The sequence below is a fragment of the Galeopterus variegatus genome, unplaced genomic scaffold (genome assembly GCF_000696425.1).
Source record: "Galeopterus variegatus unplaced genomic scaffold, G_variegatus-3.0.2 Scaffold1185, whole genome shotgun sequence".
Taxonomy (NCBI): Eukaryota; Metazoa; Chordata; class Mammalia; order Dermoptera; family Cynocephalidae; genus Galeopterus; species Galeopterus variegatus.
Genome location: NW_007727296.1, coordinates 338,551 through 358,926, shown reverse-complemented (window position 1 = coordinate 358,926; position 20,376 = coordinate 338,551).

The following is a 20,376-nucleotide window of genomic DNA, read 5'->3' as shown; positions in this document are numbered from 1 at the left end:
ACTGATGGCCACATAGGTTTATCATGACAACAAGGCCTTTATAAGATGTTACAAGCAAGTGGCTGCAGGAGGCAGCGGAAAGGCTGCTTTTAGATAACTGTATCGGTGGCTACACGGATCATCACTGTCGGGTTGTTATTAGTTTCATTATTCTAAATAAGTTCTGTTTTGTGCCCATTGGGTAATTGGCCCAGAAGACATCTCTGCATTTTAATGGAGGCACCAAGTATTCAATAGAGACTGAGCCCACCCAGCAGGACAGCTCCATCTGCCTAGAGCACGTCACAAAGAGCATGCACCAAGACAGTCACCAAATTCTGGCATGGGCACCTTTGGAGCATATGGTCAAGCAAGGAAGGGAGCATGACCCGCCAGCTCTCTGAAATCCCACCTAAGGCACAGCTGGTGACATCCCATGCACAAAGGAGCCTATTGCCTCTCCTCAAGGGCCCAGGTGGGGAAGGAGGCAGCAATTAAGTAGAAGGGAGAAGGGGGTGCAAGCATCAGAAAAGGCAGGAATGCCACCTTGGGAAGAAGGCCATGTCTTACATATGAGCATATCACATTTATAGACCTCAGAAAAGAATGTTTCCTAGCCCAAGAAATGTTTCCATCTTGCTTCAGGTGGAAACCAGAGTCAAGTCACAAATTCCCATGCTCCTCAGTACCTGTGGCAGCTGAAGAATCTTTACTTGGCACCTTCTTACGGGCTGGGCAGTGTGCTGGGCCCTACTGAAGACACAGTGGAGAACAGCACAGGTGCAGTCCCAGTGGGGGACACAGCCCATTACAATATAGTGGAAATAGGGTGCTGTGTGAGCAGCTGGAAGAGCCATTTAACCCAGACTGGGATTTAACCAAGACTCCCGGAAATGGGGAGTTCTGAGCAGAGGCATAAAGGATGGTCATGATTATGCACAGAAAGAGGATGGGCAGAGAGATGAGCATGCTTGTGGGGCAGGAGGTGGTGAGACAGAGAATGTTCCATGCAACCACAGCAAAGGCGGTGAGGATGGCAGAGCACCAGGGACAGGGGCAGAGAAGGAGGCAGGGGCCGAATCACCAAGGGCCTTGCTTCTCTTGGCATGAGTGTGGGCATTACTGCAAAAGCAACAAGGAGCCCTGAAAGATTTCAAGGGCAGGAAAGACATGATTAGACTGGCATTTGAAGACAATCCTTCTGAGTAAGCAACATGATGTTCTGGAATGCACCCTGGACTTGTCCCACTCTGCCACTTCCCAGCTGCATTTTGGATGAAGCTTTTCCCCTCGTGAGCTTTACCGCATTGTCTGTAAAATGCAGTGAACAGCAACTGGGCCCCGTTTCTCTCACCAGGGCATTGTGAGGCTCCAGTCAGGCAAAGGGAAGCACCACATGGTGCAGCAAGTTAAATAAATGCAGCAGATGCCAACAACTCTCCGGAACATTGAAATTTCACTTCCTTCAATAGTTTTAACAGTCTCCCAAGACAAATGATCCACCCAAATGCAGAGAGTTGAGGGAAATAGCCAGCCACATGTCATGAAGATAGGGTGTGTGAGCTCAAAGTGCCAGTGACCTCATATATTCCTTCCCTCACCAGACGATCATTTTCCAGAACCACAGAGTCCCACCCAGCTCAGACCCAATCCCTCATCTGTCTGAGCACAGCTTTGCACGTGAAGGCTCATTCTGCCTCAAGACCTCACAGACAAGTGGCCAGTGTAGAGCTGATGTCACTCAGTTTCTGACAGCTGGGGTGCCTTGTGCCAAACTGAACATCTGATACTCTACAGAGGTTGGGCCAGAGTGATAAATCAGGTGGATTTCCATTCTACAGCTGACAAGCCCGAAAAAGGTGGCTCATTGGAGATAGGTAAGTGCAGCTAGATGCTTCCCAAACAAAACATGCCACCTTGACATTAGGGAATTAGCAAACAATTGCATGGCTGTCCAACTTGTTTTAGGGAGGAAAAGGAGGGGAGCACAAGGTCTCTATCTGAAAAATACCATTCTTAGGCTGACTGGAAAGAACCATGTTGACTCACTAGGAGCCCTTGAGGCTCAGAAAGAAGAGCAGTCCTCGGGGCAGAGACAGCACAGGATTGACTCCAATTCCCCACCTCAGGGGAAGCCTGGAAACTTCAATAGAGTCTCCACCAGGCCCATGGCCCAAGGCAGGAAACATGTGATGCCCTTCACAGGCCTCAAGCACAAGTGGTAGAGATGTCATCCTTCGTAGAGCCCACCAAGATAAATGTGCCAGAATGTTCTCTACCATACTGTGAGAAAAGACAAGTGCAAAGGACCTAAATTGCCTTCAACAGAAGACTTTGAAAATCAATCAGAGTCTAAGCATGCTCTGATCATCTGACTACATCTGTGTGTCCTAACATAAAAACCTGTCCACAATTTAGTGTTAGTGGTGCCGGGGGGGTGGGGGTGGGGTACTTTTGAAAACTATGTGTAGATTCTAATCCTATTTTTTTTTTTTTTGTCTTTTTGTCTTTTTTCGTGACCAGCAACAGATCGCAACCCTCAGTGTCGCGCCCGTACCGGACCGGGACCAGCAACGGGATCACAACCCTTGGTGTTGCCCCCGCTCCTCGCTCAGCCAGTGAGCAGCCGGTCTGTATATGGGATCCGAACCCTCGGCGGGAGCGCCGCCGCGCTTCCCAAGCGGCGCACTGTAGCAGTGCGCCACCGGGCCGGCCCAGATTCTAATCCTATTTTTATAAAATCTTAAGAGTAACTTTTTTGGGGTGCTATACCAAGAACTCATAGTCATCATCTCATTTAATCCTCTATAGAGTAGGCACCACTCTTTCCTCATTTTATAAATGAAGATATTAACTCAAAATTCTTTTCTCCTCCATCAACTCTGCTGTTAAGAGCTACACTTCTCTTTGACCAGTGCAAGCACTCTGAATCCACCTTGAGTTTTCTTATTTTTTTTTTAATCAGGATTATACTATATTCTAAACATAAACTCTTGGGAAAAAATATGAAAATGCACGCTGATTCTCTTTTGCTGGTGACAAGCAGAAAAACAAACAAAAATTTTTTTTAAAAAAAAGACCACAAGCAAAAACAACCACATATATACCATAATCCATGATTTTAATAACTTCTTTTACTTCAAAATTGGCAATTAAACACTTTTAATACTAACAATTAGTAGATAGTTAATGGGAGCGTGGAAGATGGACGGGATTTCTGTTCTCCTACCTGGGTGGTTTCCAGCTGATCTTATCCTGACTTCCTGGCTGATGTTCTCTGCCAACCAGCTACTTCACAGCTCCTAGAGTAAACTCCACCCCACCTAAGCATAATTGCAGCCTCCAGCCAAGACCTGAGCTACACTCCTGGCTTCTCTGAAGCCACAACCCTTGGAGGGAGCTTACCAGGCCCAGATATCACAACCTATCTGGAGATCTTCTGCCTCTACACAGACAGTCCTAAAAGCCTGAATAAACCTTCATCTGTCACAATCCTGAAAGACCAAACTATTCATACTGAGCCCCTACCTGTTCCCATCAACGACTAGTTAGTTGATCACAAGCGGTCACTGGTATGTGGATGACAAGAAGCAACACTTACTCAACTCTGCACCCACTTCTTGTTTTAACAGAGATCACCCGCCTCCACCTAGATGTTCTCTCCAAACCCTGTCTCCAATTTACCTGAAACCAAAATTTGAGCACTTGCATGTCATGTAAACAGTCCCCCAGCTACTGGTTCAAGGTTCAAGAAAAGATCATCTGTAAACAAATCATGATTGGGAATTGATTCCAAATGGAAAGAAAACACAAAAGAATGCTTTTTTCAACTCACGAAAATATGAACAAGTTTAATGCAGAAGAACAAAAAAACAATGCTAAGGGCTCAGTCAGATTTGACTTCCTGCATCCTTCACAACAGTGTCTGCAATCGCAAAGCCTTCCCTTCCCAACAGGAACACTGGCTGGGTGAGAGGGGCAGGCAGGCCAGTATCTCTGAGTGGTGAAAAACAGTGACCAGACATGCCTGTCCTTTGCCACCAACCACCTTTCAAGCTTCCCCTTCTGCCAAGCCATCTGCAGGAAAATGTCAACATGTGCTGCAGGGAGAAAATTATTTGCTAATTTATGTGCTGGGCAAATTCACTCATTGAGTAGAATAATAAAAATGTGACTGCTCACCACCCTTCCCTTTGAGAGTAAAGACATCTTTATTAATGATTTTAAAGCCTGAAGAAACAGGAACGCTTGCTCTGTTTACATTTCCCTATATTAAGTGGAAGACATTCACTTGCTGGTGGCAAAACATTGAAAATACCCTTCTGGTCATGATTTATTACTGGAGAAATTTTATTAAATGTGGATGTGACCATGTATACACCTATCAATTACACCACTAGAAAAGAAAATAACAAAGATTTACACTTTCAGTAATTCCTGCAATAAACAATCTGTGTGCCTGGGATATGCTAAGAAAATATTTTCCAAGACTTCATATTTTAACCCCTACAATCCAGTGTTTCAAATATTGTATATCCTTGAGCTAAATGGAGTCAAAGATGATTTCAAGTACATCCCTGCCCCCTTACCAACTGGAGGATATTACATCCTGTCCCTCATGTGTTATATCTTTGCTGATCAAAGCTTATTCCATCACAGACCTCCTTCATTCTGAATTTGGCCTGAATCCACAAATAAGTATTCGATTAGGGCCAGGGAAGCATACCAATTTGGAAACTAGCATAGTTATAACTAAACCAGAAGAGAAGATACAGGGTGGTATTTCTAAGTCCTACTTAGAGGATACAAGCCATCTGGGGGTTAAATTCCAAGTTGATATGGGAGAAAGGTGTTTCAGGATAAATATGTAAACTAAGGTTTGCAAATAATTCCTGGATAAGGGAAGAAAACAAGACAGAGAAGGTCCCAGATGTTTTGAGATTCCTATCACAAAAGGCAGTCCCTTCTTATTGCAAGCACACAGATATTTCTGAGTTAAATCAGTGCTACTGCAAACCCTCTGGGCTGAATTTTTAAGTAGGATTTGTGAGGGTGGAAGAGAAACCCAAGCCATGTTTTTGTGTGGCTACTGAGGCCAGTGGCTAAGGAGCAAAGTGTGAACTCCACAGGCCCAGAGTGAAAAAACATGCATCCAAAGGTGGTGGGAACTGTTCTCTAGAATAGGGTCAAGATAAAAGCTAGGTCTTGCCTTCTCCCTCCATTGTAAAGAATAGCAGAAACTGCCTGGATCCCCATAATGGGGTAAACAGTTAATTACTCTTGGTCCAGATGAGCCGTTCACCACATGCCAGAAGTTCAATCCCAATGAGCTCTGAGCCAGAAAGCCACAAGTGAGAAATTCCTAACTGGTCAATTGCCCAGATGAATCAAAATTAAAATTAAGGCCCTCATTTTCTTAACCCAGAGTCTGGAAAGCCCATTAAGGCTTCTAGGAAAAAGAAAAACTTTTGCAGAACTACGTTCACTTACCTACTAATTCAACTGAATGAAAATACATTAGCTGGTACTCTGACCTGTTACCTTGGCAACCCTAAGAAATCATGTATTTCTAAATATTCCAAAATCTCAGGTAACGTCATTAGTTTTCAGCAACCTAAGTAGATAAAAACTATAAACCCACAAATCTAAAGATTTCAATGAATCTCAAGCACAAAAAAAAAAAAAAAATGAAGAAAACTGTACAAAAGTACATCATAATCAAATTGCTCAAAATCAGTGACAAAGAGAAAATCTTAAAAGCAGCCAGAGGGAAAGTCAACGTGTTACATGAAGAGGAACAAGAGAAAAGGAAAAGAACAAATTTCTTGATGACAACAATGCAAACAAGAAGATAAAGGAGCAGCAACATCTTTAAAGTACTGAAAGAAAAAACTGTCAACCTAAAATTCTATACCCAGCAAAAATGTCTTCAAAAATGAAGTTGTAATATGGACTTTTTCAGACATACAAAAGCTGACAGAATTCATCATAAGCAGATGTGCACTACAAAAAAAAAATGTTAAATCCTTAAGGCAGAAGGAATATTATACCAGAAGGAAATCTGGATCTACACAAAGATATGAAGATTTCTGAAAATGGTAACTTCATAGGTTCTCAGAATCAACATTAGTTACACATATTAATTACTTTCCTTTTAGTAATTGTTTTGTTGGAATATGCCTATTGCTTTCTTTGATATCACCTTGAGTTAAGCAAAAAGCAAAAGTAATAGCTTTATATAATTCTGCTCAAAGATGACAATAGTCATGACTTGTGAAATCCTACTACTCTCCCTAAAGAGCTAATAAAATTGGGGGAAATAAAACATCCAGTGGAGTAACCTGTAACTTGTTGAGAAAAAAATCAAAGGCTATCAAAAATAATATGAATAATAAATTGCCAAACATATTTCCAAAGTAGTTGTACCATTTTACATGCTTAGCAACAATCAATGAGAGTTCTAGGTGTTCCAAATCCTCACCCATAATGGGTATTGTCAGCCAATACACTTAAAAAGTTTCAGCCACAATTGTGGAGGTAAATTAGTATCTTATTATGTTTTTAATTTGCATTTCCCTGATGACTAATGATTTTGAACACATTTTCATGTGGTCATTAGCCACCTATTGATCTCTTTCTGTGAAGTTTTTGTTCAAATGTTCTGCCCATTTCCTTATTGGGCTGTCTTCTCATTATGAAGTTGTAATATTTCTTTATATATTCTACTTATAAGTTCTTGGTCATACATATGCATATACAACACATAGATACATGCACATACATATACACATGTATATGTGCACGTGTGTATATAAAATATTTTCTCCTGCCTGTGTCCCATCTCTTTATTTTCTTAATAGTCCCTTTCAAAGAGCATAAGTTTTTCATGCTAATGAAGTCCAATTAATTTTTTTCTTACATGATTAATGCTTTTTGTGTCCTGTCTAAAAAATCTTTACCTACTCCAAAGTAATGAAGATTTTCTGTTTTCTTCTAGAAGCTTTATAGTTTTACATTTTACTTCTATGTTCAGGTGTGTAATCCATTTCAAGTTTATTTTTGTTGTGAGGTATGAGTCAAGATTCTTTTCTTTTTTCCCCATGTAGACATCTGGTTGTTTCAGCACCATTTGTTGAAAAGTCTATTCTTTCCCCAGTGAATTATCTTTATATCTTTGTTTAAAAAAAAAATCAACTCACCATATATGTGTGGGTCTATTTCTGAACACTCTATTTCATTCCACTGATCTATAAATACAACCCAGCAATTCCACTCCTAGCTATTTACCCAAGAGAAATTAAAAGCTTAATACATGAATGCTCATGACAACCCTATTCATAATAATCCCAATCTAGCAACAATCTGAATTTCCATCAACAGACCCATCAATGGATAAACAAATTATAACTACACAACAGAATACCAATCAACAATAAAAACAATTGCTGATACACACAATAACAAGAATTCATTATTTTTTTTTTTTTGACAGGTAAGGGGATCGCAACTCCTGGCACGGTATGGTCTGCACGACGCTCAGCCAGTGAGCGCACCGGCCATCCCTATATAAGATCCAAACCTGCAGCCTTGGTGCTACCAGCGCCACACTCTCCCTAGTGAGCCACGGGGCCGGCCCAACAAGAATACATTTTTAAAAGATTATGCTAAGAGAAAGAAGCTAGCCACAAAAGATTACATACTGTATGATTCCATTTACATGAAAAACTTAACTAAAGTGACAGAAAGTGGACAAGAGGTCTCCTGGGGCTGAGGGACTGATTGCAAAGGGGCATGAGAAAATTTCGGGTAAAGAAAATGTTCTACATCTTGATTTACATGGGTGTATACATTTGTTACATTTCAAAATGTACACTTTAAATGGGTGCATTTTATTGCATGTAAATTATTCTTCAATTAAATTTATTTTTTTAAAGCAGTCTTTCCTGTTACTAGTATGGGCTTTCTTTTCTAAAAGTTTACCAAAGGGTCTGTCTCTATTCTTAAGTATGAAAAAACACACTTATAAAGACATTGGGCTGTTCCTTGTTTCTATCGACTATTTCTAAAATGCTTTCACAAGGCTAATATTTTAAACTAACACTTAAGATTGGGCTCAGCACAATGGATGGCCTTACCTAGTGGAGATACATTTATTACTAATGCACTTATTGATCTCCCTCTCCCCTGGTTGTTTTTTTTTTTTTTTCCTGGATTCCCATAAAGTTATTGGTATGGCAAAAGACTGATGCTGGAGAGATGGCAGAATATTTCACACAGATATATCTCACTGCATGTTATCTCCTGCTCACATGTGGCTTTCCATCTGTGCCACCAAGCAAACATCCTCCATGACCTGCCCTCTAGAAGAGAATGACCTGGAATTCTGCTGCCAAATATATCTCCAAAAAAAATTTCCGTGTGCATTTTCAGAAGCAAACAGCAACTCTATTAATGCTGACAAACCACAATACAGCACAACACTGCAGAGAACTGCAGCTTGTCTAGACATGCACACATGCACCCTGGTTCCTAGATGCTGATAACACAGCTATAACCCCTGGTTAGCCAACCATATATCCATCAGTGCCCTGCATTTTACCAGGGAGCACGGCAAGCCACAAAATAACATGATGCATCTTTCCTGGAGCATCGGCTTTACACGGAAATTTAGAAAGGAGAAAATAGTTTTACGCTAAAACAGTCACACTATGTTATGGAATAGAAAGCAATATTTACATAATGTGTTAAGATTTTTAAGAGACACTTCAAAGACATTTCCCACCTGCAATAGATGCTTCAGGTGAAGCCACCAAAACTGTCAAATCCCTTTGGGGTATATGTTTCCTCTTCTATTTGTTAAGGGCATATTCCAGGAGGGGGAGGGAAAGGTTGGCAGAACTGATGGGGATCAAAAACCCAGATGCTGGCATGTTCCTAGTTTCCCACCAACTCATTGTAGCTCAGTGCCTTTTCAGAAATCAGGTGCTAGACCCAACGGCCAGGCTCCAGCCCTGGCTTGGCCACATCTGTACAATACAACCTCAGAAGAACTGCCATAGTTTCTGCATCCATAAATAGATTATGCAAACAGACATAAGAACAGTACCCAGCTTATAAAGTACCACACATTTCAGACACCTAGCCACTAGTAAATGATAAATAAATGTTAACTGCCTATCATTGCTGTAGTTTTATTATTATTTTTAATCGATATATACCACAGCACAACCTTTTTAAGTATCAACTGCAATCCATTCGTTAATGAGATTATTGACTGCTTACTCTCAAAGGCAGAGGAAGGTAATGAGAATTCTGGATACCCAATGTAGATGCACAGATTTTGGGGAACTCTTACTCAGATAGGATATACTGCCTGGATATCACTAACATTGGCAAAAGAAATAAGGGCTCTTTCAGTCTAAGCTTCAAAAAGTGACCTGAAGCAAGCTCTAGTCCTCAGTTTTGCAGTGGAGATTGGCTTGAGAACTGACTCCTTCCTCCTGAACAAATGTGAAACCAATTTATAACTCAGAATGTCCACTTACGTATTCATATACAACAGGAGTATGTATCTATGATCAAGAGCCAGACATCTACCCAGGAAGCCCCCTTCTCACTGAGCTCAGCACAGATCAGAAGTCTGCCTTGTGGGCACCGTGCAGGATGACAGCCAAGACAGTGGCATGTTTTCAAAAGACATCTCCTAACAATGGCAGCCTGATAAGTTATTCTCCTACATACCCCAAGGGTATTTCTGCTGAAAGAATTTGGATCATCTTCCTAGCAAAACCCTGGAAATTCTTATTCTGTGTAGCCTGAGCTTCTTCAAACCTCATCGACCTGCAGTCCAACCACAGCATCTGGCCCAATGTGACATAAGACCTCCTGCTTCCAGAAGTCTCATCCCATTATTTCTAGGAGTCCCTGGAAGTAAAATACAAAGAACCCTTGCCAGTCAGGCTCCCCCTCACTGCTGTGTTCTACCCGGGCAACCCCCAGAGAGTGTGGTTTCTCTGCTAAGTTGCAGTCTCCATAGGAACTCCCAGAGGGTGCACCACAATATTGCTGTGTGTGGCAGAGCATGCCAGTGGCCCAGCAAAGATTCGTGCTGCCCTTCCTCAGAGTAGAGGTGCTACTGGGAAGCAACTGCCAAGCCAAGAACTTCATTTCCCAGGCCCCTTGCATCTAGGTAGGACCATGTGACTCGTTCTCACTAACAGAGTGAGTAGAAATAACGTGTGTCACTCCCAGGGCTAATGGTTAAGAAGTGGGTGTGTCTTCTCCATGCTGTCTCTTTCCCCATTTGCCAGGAGACACATGTTAGAAATAACAGGCCCCCCAACAGAATGACCCTGGGGAGCAGAGCCTTCCCTTACCCCACTGAGAGATGCTGGGATTTCTCTTTTATAGCAGCTAGCATTACCTTAACTAAAAACACTGTGTTCCATGATGAAGTGGTGAGAAGCCCTTCTCTTCAGCACTGCTTGGTACTTTGATGTTTGGGCCCCAGAGCAGCATGGGCTGTGCTCACCTATCTCACCAAAGCCCCCATGAAAACAAGGTTAAGTTTAGTGTACTCTGGAAGAAATAATTAAGCAGCGTCAGGGTTAGGAAGAAGCCAAGGATACAGGTGTAAAAGTTTTCAGAATCAAAATGGAGTCACTTGTATTAAAAAATAAATAAATAAATAAAACCCTGACAAATAGAGCCAGGGAAAGTCCATGAAGAAGGGACATCTCACGCATGCATGCCTGGTAACAAGAACTATCGCAAAGGACTCTGCAAAGTCACAACATGGCACAGGGTACACTGCAACCTTAATAAAAAATATTCTGCAAGGACATCTGCCGGGCAACTGCAGGTCCAAACTCAGACTGGCATCACCTTTATTATCGATTCTTGAAGCCAAGGAGAATTATCCCAAAACAATGATGCAATCCTCCATTATTTTTCCTTTAAAGCCCTTTGTCTTCCTTTACCTCCTTGAATACACACATAGTTTACGATGGCACTTGAATTCCCACTGCCACTTTCCATTCCCAATTAAACTCATTATTCTTCTAAAAAGCCTCTCTGCAATTTCAATTGACACAAATGAGGACCAAACTTCCCATTATCTCCCTTGTTTTCTCACAGAGGTGAATCCAGCACTTGATGGTCACAGAATTCCTCATGGAGTAAGATGCCCCACCCAGACAAAGGATCTCAGAACTGTGGTCTCACTACCACCTCCCATCATGTCAGAACCCAGAAACAATTCATCCACCATATAAAGCAATACTTTGGCTACTCAGCAAGTCATAACACCCTGGCCAAGCCCAGGTTCCATGACCCAAGTATTTGCTGTGCCAGGAGGAACTTCCCCTTCCTTGTACCTGTGCTGTAGAGCCCAGAAGTTTTCCATTTCTGTCCACCTCAGGGCTTTCCATGGACAAGCAAGCCATGACCTACCACAAGCCACTCCCTGGGGCCACTGCAGACATATCACTCTCCTTATAACCTGGCTGGACCCAGCTTATGCACAGGTTAGCACATGTGAGGGAGGGAGAATGGGGAGAGGGCAGTGGTAGAAGCGAGGATGAGAGAGTGGGTTGAGTCCTTTAGACGCCGAAGAGACTGTGGGGATATTTAAGCAAGAGGTTTCTAAGACACTCTTAACGAGGAGAATCACGTAAGGGAAACAGAAAGGCAGGGAGTCCAGTTAGGAGGTGTCACAGCCAAGCAGCCAGGAGGGGTGGCCACATGGGAACCAGTCTCCTGCCTGTCCTTCAGTGCAACTCCCTCAGCGCTTCCTGGATTCACTCATGGTTTGCTGGGCTCCATGAATCCAAGTTCCCTTCACTCTGTTTGCATCATCCATCTTCTTTCTGCATCTTTCCCCGGAAAATCTGCAGACTCTGTCTAGTCGTTGAACAGGAACTTTGTGTTCTCCCTCAAATGAGCTTTTAAGAAGGACTAGTGCATCCCAGTTAGATACTAAGGCATCCCTCCGTGTCCTGCTGCCGGCCTCTGATTCCCCAGCTGGCTCTCCCCACGGGCCCCTCACTCCAAAGACAGGTGACCAGAACTGCAGAAGTTGTCCTAACACCTCCCTCTTCCTCATTCCCCCACCTTGGAGTAGAACACCAAACCCTGTCAATTCTATCCCCTGAATCTCTCAAACCCTCGGCTTGTCTCCACCTCCACTACTGCCACCATGATCCACACCAGCAGCAGCTCCTCACAGGGGTGATGACATGCTCTCCAACCAGGACTTCTCCTACTCCTCCCCAGTCTGTTTTCCATCCTGCAGTAAGAGGGATCTACAGATTTACATCTGACCATGACACTCTCTCCCTACCACGAGTGGGTCTTTTTCTTCTCAGGATAAACACTGAAATCTCCATAAGGCATTCACAGTGTTGTCATGGTCTGGCCACTGCCTACCTTTCCAGCACTCTCTCTGCTTTTCTCCCGTTCACTCATTTTGTTCCCACTGATTGGTCTCCTTTCTGTTCCTGAAAGGCAGCAGAATTCTAACTTTTTCAGGCAGCTCTGTCTCTGGGGATACATACATGACCCTGCCTGTCACTTTTTCTCTTCATTTGTATGTACCCTTCATCTCTGTTTAAGGCACAACTTTCACAGTGAAGCATTTCCAGCTCACTCTCCACCCATTATATCAGCTCTCTCACTAAATAATCCCATTATATTGTACTTTTCCTTTTAGCACTTATCACAACTCTAACTAGATACTTATTTGGATAATTACTTGTTTAATGGCTGTCTCCTCTGCTAGCTGTAAGCTCCATGCAGGCAGGAACCCATTCAATTTGTTTAGCACTATATCCTTGGCACCCAGCACATCCTCCAGCTCACAGCAGGCATTTAGTAAGTACAGCTTGATTTAGCAAAGTTAGCTGGCCCCACATAATAGGTGAACAAATTAAGGTGCAGAGAAGGCAAGGGGTATTCCCAAAGTCTGCTGTCTTTTGCAGAACTGTAGTTTAAACCCTGGACTCTTAATCCACAGTTAAATCCTTCACCCATACTGACCCTGAAGTCACTCTAGTTAGACTGTTTCTGTTGCTTATAACAAAATACCTGGAACTGAGTACTTTGTAAAGAAGATGACATTTATTGCTAACAGTTTCGGAGGCTGAGAAGTCCAAAGTGCAAGGAATACATCTGGGGGTGGCGACAGTGACCCAGGGGTCTCACACTGCAAGATGGTGGAAGCAGAGATAGTTCTTTAAAAGTCCCTCTTCTTGGGCCGGCCCCGTGGCTCACTTGGGAGAGTGCAGTGCTGAAAAGTCCCTCTTCTTTTAAAGCCCTAAGAACCATGCCCCTGACCACCATTATTAATCCATTCACTATGGCATGGTCCTACAATCTAATCACCTCCCCAAGGCCCTATCTTTCAATTACCATAATACGATTTCCCACCCACAACAGTTACAGTGGGGAATAAGCCTCAGTGGAGGAAGGGGGGAGCACTCGATCTACGGAAAGCCACAAGAGAACAATCCACCCAAAATCCAAAGGAGATGATAAAACGTAAACTACGGGAACCAAAGATCTGTATTCAAATCCTTAATTGGCCACTTAAACCTCACAAGGTCATGGTAGAAATGAAACAAGGTGATGTGTGCACTGTGATTGGCATAGGATCTGGCATGTATGATCTTTCCAGAGATGTAGCTGTTTCTAGGAGAGGTTGAGAAGTGTGTTCTTCAATTCCTGTGTGTCCACCTCTGTCGAGGCCAGAATAACCAAGCACTTAGGAAAGCAGGAAAGCACTTCATAGTGAGCACTCGCTGTTTCCCCCAGGCAGCAACAAACAGTGTTTGATAAGGATGATAAACTCATGATACTAATCTTACCACACAGAAGTGTGTTAACATTCTAGCACACAGAGCCACGTGGCAGGTGATCCATCTTAAAAAGACAGCATTGCTGCCTAACTGATTTCTGCTAGCAGTGTATTTACTAGGAATTTAAATGTTGATTTAAGCACACCTACAGCATTATTATTGAATACACCAAGGACTGTATTCACATGCGGCACAAAGGCAATCCATCACCCTAGCTCACTCCATCACCCTAGATCACTCCATCACAGGAAGCTTCTCCCTGCCTCATCCAGGAAAGCTGGGTGTCCTGTAAGCTTTTCCACCACTGGCATATTAAAATGATATTTCTGCCAATTTAACACTCACCTGGTTTTTGTTTGTTTGTTTGTTTGTTTGCCTGTGATGTTTCAGGCCCTGTGGTAGGCCCTGGGAATTGAGCAAAGATGAGACACAGCCTCTGCCCTAGGAGGCTCATATCCTGGTGAAACTAGGTTTGTATAGCCCTTTCCAATCTACTAAGTGATTTTACTTAAACCTTTTATCCACCTTTCCTGGTATTTTCATTATTATTGGATATGCCTTCCTTGGTGGGAGAAGAATTGGATGTAAAATTTATTTTCAGTTAAAATGAGGCAGAGGAGCTCAATTATATTCATTTGGCTTTAGAATTCTAAGTAGGAAGGAGCAAATCATTATTCCTCTAGAAATGTACACCATGGAAGATTGTTGAGCGGCTGCCCAAAAGCCCCTGCCAACCCCTCCTTCCCTTCCTGCCTCTCCCTACAGAGGTTAAATCGTCAGAAACCCACTGGCCAGCTCCCTTTCACTGAGGGGTCACGATACAACCAAGTTGTAGCCACTGCAGTGCCCGGAGGAATCTGTTCTGGGGCTTCTAGGAAAGCTTTTGCTTTGGTTCTAAGCAAAGACAGTCCCAGCTCACTTGGCCCTCATTCGTTCTCCCCATCTTCATCACAGATGTGACATCTGGAGCTGTAACAGCTGTCTTGCAAATAGGAAGCAATGAGGGAGTCATCAGGGAAAGACCCCGAGAGCCAGAGACCTTAGCCCTGATGATGATGAGCCACTGACACAATGACAGCAGCTACATCCCTCATACTACTTATCAAGTAAGAAAAACAGACCGCTGGCTGCTTAAACCATTGCAGGAAAGGCTTTCTGTGACCTACAGCCAAACAGCCCTGGAATGTTTAAGCACATGAACTTAAAACTAGACATACATGAGTTTGTGTACTAGCCCAGTCACGTACTAGCTACAGGAGTCTGGACAAGTTACTTAACTCCTCAGAGTTCAGTTTCCATGTTCTATGAAACTGCCTATTTCACAGGTTTGCTGTTAGGAATAAATGAGATGATGTCCGTAACGACTTTTTGTGTAATGCTTAGCTAAATAACTCCTCAAATGGTAACCTGCAGCCAATAAGCATATAAAAAGATGATTAATATCGGTAAAAATTAGAAAAATGCAAATCATAACTACAATGAGATACCACTTCACACCCATTAGGATGGCTATTACGAAAACAAATCAAAAACAGAAAATAACAAGTGTTGGCGAGAATGTGGAGATACTAGAAAACTTGTGCCCTACTAGTGGGAATATAAAATGGTGCAGCTGCTGTGGAAAACAGTATGATGTTCCTCAAAAAGTTAAACATAGAATTACCATATGATCCAATAATTCCACTTCTGGGTATACACCCAAAAGAACTGAAAGAATGGACTTGAGAAGATGTTTGTCCACCCACGCCCATAGCAGCATTACTCGCAATAGCCAAAAGGTGGAAGCAACCCAAGCATCTATCAACAGATGAATGGATTTTTTTTTAAATGTGGTATATACATACAACAAAATACTTCTGGCCTTAAAAAAGAAATTCTGACACATGCTAAAACAGAATAAACCTTGAAAACATTGTGCTAAGTGAAATATGCAAGACATAAAAAGACAGATGCTTCATGATTCCATTTATGTGAGGTACCTAGAGTGTTCATAAAAACAGAAAATAGAATAGTGGTTGCCTGGGGCCAGGAGAAAAGGGGAACAGTGTTTCCATTTTGCAAGATGAAAAAGTTCCGGAGATGGATGGTGGTGGTGGTTGCAAAGCAATGAATGTACTTGATGCCACTCAAGTGCATACTGAAAAATGGTTAAAATGTGATTTTATGTTTTATCACATTATAAAATTTTTTTTAATTAACAAAGATAAAAAATTACTTTTTTGAAAATTGTTTAAGTTAAATAAAATGATAACCTGCAATACTGATACTAATATCTTAAATGAGTTCATAAGTTGTCAGACGACACCACTGGCTGAGCACCACACTGGGCCAAGCCTTGTAATTCTGGCCCCATTACAGGTTTGTCACAGATCAACATACCTAAAAGGTATTTCACTCATGCAGCAAACAGGCACATAAACCTGTCTTTCTAGGAAACCAAAGATGAATCAAATGGTTTCCTGCTCTTGAGGAATGCAAAAAAGATATCCACAAATAGCTTTACTACAGGGTAGGATGCAACACTTGCCTTGAAGAGAGCTAGAGACAAGTGTAGCATCTGCAGAAGGCAGAGCCACTGCTCCTGGATTTGAGGTTTGAGAAAAGTTCCATAGAAGAGATGAAAATGGAGCTGGACTTGAAGAAGGAGAAAATTTATTGCTGAAACAGATGTGGTTTTAAAGATGATTACAAGTAGAAATAACAGCAATGTGAGCAGAGATAGCAGAGCATCTTGTCTGGTTGGAGGGAATTGTTTATTAGGATGAGCCCAAAAGATAACAGCCAGACACCAGGCAAGGAAGTTATATCTTTATTTCATAGAGGAGGGCAGGAGATAAAGACATGTGTTTGTATCCACAGCACCTAAGACTCTTCTAAGTATACTCCAGTTCTCAAAAATTGTCAACTCACTTAGTGGCCAGCAGCATCTGGAGTGTCCTCCAAATGACTAGCACTGATTATCAGGGAAAGCAGGCCAAGACCATCTCTTACATGTCACTACTACCTAGGCTATTTCCAAAGAGACTGAGACTGAAGAGCCACAGCAAACACACAAACACCTCAAAAGGCCTTCGGTCACTGATGGACACCACAAGCCAGTCCTAACTCCCAAAAAGCTTTTATCATGCATGCTCCCAGATGGGGCCTAACCAGCCAGAGCAGACCTTCCCTTCTAAAGGAACACAGAACCTATCCTCCCAGCACAACTCCAAATCTGGACATCTTGCTGTTGGAAAGCATTCACCCATGCCCTTCTGCTACGGGTCAAATACGTCTCCCAAAAGTTCGTGCATTGGAAACCTGACTGGAAACCCCTATCATAAGTGTGAAGAGGGTGAGAAATCCAATTATGATATTTGAAAGGTGGGCCTTTAAGAGGTGATTAGATTGTGAGAACTGTGCCCTTGTGAATGGACTGATCCATTCATGGCTTGGTTCTAATGGCTTTATAAGGAGGGCAAGTGAGGAGGTTAGCTGACTCTTGTTCGGCCTGTTCTTGCCACATGACTCCCTGAGTTTCTGCACAGAGTCACCATCCAGAAAAAGGCCCTTACCAGATGTGCCACCTGGGCCTTGGACTTCCTAGCCTCCCAAACTGTAACAAATAAATTTCATTTCTTCATAAATTACCTAGTTTCAGGTACCCTATTTATAATAGAGATGGACTAATACACCTCTATATGGCAGGAAAGTACACTAGCACAACTAATTGAGAAAAAATAATAAAAATGGACAAGGAGACCCAATCCAAAAAAATTTGTTCAATTGAGTCCAATTTTAAGAAATTATTTCAAAGTTCTAATCGTTGTAAGTGATAAAACAATTCATGACAGAAATTGCAATTACCAAAGAAATGATCTGTTCTGCAACAGCAATTTTAGTGACATTTATAACACACAAGAAATCATGAAGCTTAATTATTTGAATTTACTGGGGCTACAGATGCCATGTTGAAATCTAATTAAATAGATCCACTGAAACTGGCCAGCTGAAGAAATGGCAAAGTTGCTGAACCATGCACTGGTTTTTAAAAGCAGTTCGTGAACAGCCTCCAAATAGGCAGTGAGTAATGATCTATCTTTTTACCTCGACTGTCATTTGAAAAAAAAGAGACAGTTCTGTATTGATCTTCAGTCCTTCACAATAGAATTTACTTCAACTCCTGAAACACATCCCACATTCCAATGATCTTTGCTAGAGCTCCAGGATAAATGGAAACTCTTCCACTATTTACCTTTTAAGTCATACATCCAAACTATACCAGATCTCAAGGATATAGATACAAATCCTTAAGTGGTTAAGAAAAAGATTTCCTTTCTCAATACCTTAAGAATGTTTACTGTTAAATATTAATAGCCTAAAGAAGTTGCATAATTCCTGAAATATCAATGAATTGTTGGCATAAATACTAAGTATTCCATGACAAGATTCTGATTATAGAAGTAATAAATGCTTGAAGAAGAAAATATAGAAAACACATAAAGGTAAAAAGAAGAAAATTAAAGTTTCCAACCATATATGACCACAATTAATACTTTGGTCTCTTCCCTTCCAATGTTATTTTCTAAGCATACATATTTTTTAATCAGTATGTGAACATGTTATATTTATAATCTTAAATATTGTTCTATTAAATACTACAACAAGTATATTATATCAAGTACATTTAACATTACTTCTTTAAACAACCCCCTATTGCTGGATTTATAGTTTGCTCTCAATTTTTTAACTTTCATCAATAAACTGACTCACATCCACATAGGTAAACCTATGGTTTCATCTCTGATTAATTCTCTAAGAGAGATTCTTAGAATGAAACTCTAAGAATGAGACAATGTTCATTGACTCTTTAAGGTTCCTAATAAAATCTGTCATATTGCTTTAACTAAAAGTTATATCAATCTACATTTCTAATGAATAGCCAAAATTGAGATTTTTTTTTTCAACAGCATTATTAAACTTTCAGTGAATATCTTATCAGTTTTTTTCTGTATGTTTCTCTTCAAATTTTGGATATACTCTGTTGTTTCCACTTAACATTACACTCATTTCCTAAGGGTCTTAGGGGCCTTTGAAAAAACGTGATTTTCTTAATAAGCACATATACATCTTATATAATGTACATATATAATGTACATGTATATACATATACATCATATATAATGTATTTCTTTAAGTAAAGTGAGAGGCACTAAAAGGTTGAAAGCTCGATGTTTATTAGCTCCTTGTATTTTTTCCGCTATTGCCAGCTTACATTCTTCACCAATTTTCCCACTAGGGTTTTAGTCCTGTTCTTCTTTATTTATGTGTTAACAAAATTAATCCTATGTTACATGTGTTTTTCCCATATTCTTTATCATCATCTTAATTTTAATTTCTTGAAGCTTTCTGACTTTTAGAAATGTCTATGTGGAGCAATGAGTCATTTTCCTCCATTGATATTTGTTTGTTTACTTCCCTAATATCAGAGTCACGTACAATTTTTCCTAGTTTTCCATTTTTACAATTGTAATTTTTGCATCCAACCAAAATTTATTTTGTTATACTGTGTGAGAAAAGGCTTTAATAAAATTTTTTCCAAGTAGTTAATTTAGAATATATTAAGTAATTCATTCTTTCCCTTCATCATGCACTACTCCCTCCTTCATATTAGACTCTGTTTCTCTATATTCTGTTCCTTCCACTGGTATGTTCCTAAACTAATAAATATATGGTCTTAATTAGCATCATTTGAGTACATTTTGTATCTGGAAATGCAAATCACCTCTATTATACATCATTTTCAAATTTTTCTCAACAGTTCATGCCAGTTTATTCTTCAAGTATTTGAGAATAATGTGATACATTCCAAAAAAAGAATAAAGAAAGAAAACCCCGGGTGAGATGTTTGATTGGAATGGGGTGAAACGATACATTGCTTTGGAAAGAGCTGACGTTTTTATCACACACAGAGAAACTGGCAACACATCTTCATTTATTCAAGTCTTCTTTTATATCAGTCAATAAATTTTTGTGGTTTTCTTCCTATGGATTCTGCAATGTTTCTTGTTATGTTATTCCTGTGCATTTTATATATTTTTACTCCTAAGTAAACTGGAAAAAGCAAGGAAGGTCTGCGATGGTATGCCTAAATTTCAATGCCAACTTGTGAAAGATATGCTCATCTGTTCAGGGCCTAACAGAGAAAGATCAGCATGCATGCATGCATGAATGAATGAATGAATGAATGAATGAATGAATGAATGAATGGACAAATTGGTCCAAAAACCCTGAGGTTAGGGCAGAACTGGGTTGGCTAGAACATCCAAGCAGACACACGATGTTTCTCTCATGTTCAATGTCAACCTTATATTTTCAAAGAAAAATAAATCATCTCAAAATAATCACACAACTACCTCTGGTAGTTCTGCCATCATGATACACTCTTCCCACCACTCCTGACCCTCTACTCCATCCCAAGGGGTGGGCACAACCAAGCCAATGTCTTTCTAGGGAACTTCCTTTTTGAACAGGATGACACTGGCCTTTGGCACTGAGCCAGAAC